Raw genomic sequence first — 1,563 nt, 5'->3', positions numbered from 1 at the left:
AAATTAGAGTCCACCCAAATGTTCGTCAAAGTATGAAAACAAATTGTGGTGCCTTCAACGATGCAACGTTATTCTCCACAGAACGGAACGAAGTGTGACTCGTGGTCCTTCCTGGAGGCGCCTTGCAAGCTGAGCAAAAGACGCTGGGCACAGGGACCTCGTCTCGTGTGACCCCAGTGGCACAGAGTGCCCAGGAAGGGAGAGCTGGTAGTAACAAGAAGCAGATTAGTGGTGGCCTGGGCAGCCGTGCACCTACGGCTGCTTCTTCACGAACCTTGTCATCTGCTCTAGAGTAGAAGCCCTACCTCCCCCGAGGCCCCTCTGAACCCCACCACCTCACCCCACTTGCCTAGAGAGCCCTGTTCTCACCAGCCACCCACGGACACCCCAGCGCCGACACTCACCGCTGTGTGTCCACAGGCTCTGCGTCCTTGAGCACTGGTCACAGCCGTGGGCGGCACCGACTCGGTTCCAGCTGCGCGCTGCTGCAGCCGCATCCCTCTGGCCCGCGCGAGTGCGTGAGGGAGACGCTGAAGAATCGGCTGTGACGTGATGACGAGGTGCCAGGCGCTCCCAGCCCCGACTGCAGCAGAGACCGAGGCCCGCGGCGGAGGCGTTGGGTCCAAGCCTCTGCGCCTGTCGCCAAGACCCGTCAGGCAGCTGTGTGGCCTGCGATGCCAGCACTGCAGGTACCTTCTGTGCCGTCTGTAAATGCGCGGCCGGCCAGCAGGTCCCGCGGGGCTGGGGCTGTCCTCCTGGTCTTGTCACCCTCTCTGGCCGGTAGAGCCATACCGGGGAGAGCACAGCAACCCTGGCCGGCGCGTCCCCGTGTCCCCGTGCTGGACCCTCCCCGGGGACTCAAGGCCACGGCCGCTCGCACATCCCGGCGCCTGCGTCCTGCGCTCGGCCCCGGAGCCTGGCGCACGCCGTCCAGGTCAGAGACCGTCCTCCTTCCCGCACAGCGGCCTGGAGCCAGGGCAGGCTGACCCGGCCTGATGCAACAGGTGCTCCCTGCGCAAACTTCCTCCACGGGGACCGGTCCTCGCCCAGCTCGAGCACCTGCTTCGTTGTCTCCCTCCTGAGCAGAACGGGACAGCACGCCCGCGCCTTTGGGCGTGGACGTGCCCGAGTTCCCCTCACTATAGTGTGAATCCTTAATTCACAGCACATGCAAATGGGGTGGGGCCTGGGGAATCGACGATGGGAACCGCGAGGAAATCGAGGAGGCTTCGAACCGCCCCATCTGCCGGTTCAGCGGCGAAGTCCCTCTTTGAAAGCAGTGCCGCCGGCCGACACCGCACCTGAGTGTCAGTCACCTGACGACGGACGAGCAGAGCGCTGAATGGCAGGATGCTTGGGCCTACGACCTGTCATTTCAGAGTGTCTTATACAAGCATATTTCTTTAAAAGCTCATTTAGGTGATAATAGAAATGAGAAACCTTCAAAATTCAATTAAACTGCTTAGAAACCTAAACTTTATTTGGATGTTCGAAGTATGTCTGTGTTTTCCCTCCCTACCAGAGGCTGCAAACATTGTTTTTTTTCTTTCTTTTTTTAATTGT

Source organism: Pteropus vampyrus, unplaced genomic scaffold, assembly GCF_000151845.1.
Source record: "Pteropus vampyrus isolate Shadow unplaced genomic scaffold, Pvam_2.0 Scaffold295, whole genome shotgun sequence".
NCBI lineage: Eukaryota > Metazoa > Chordata > Mammalia > Chiroptera > Pteropodidae > Pteropus > Pteropus vampyrus.
The sequence above is the reverse complement of the archived record's forward strand: the minus strand, read 5'-3'. Positions refer to the sequence as shown.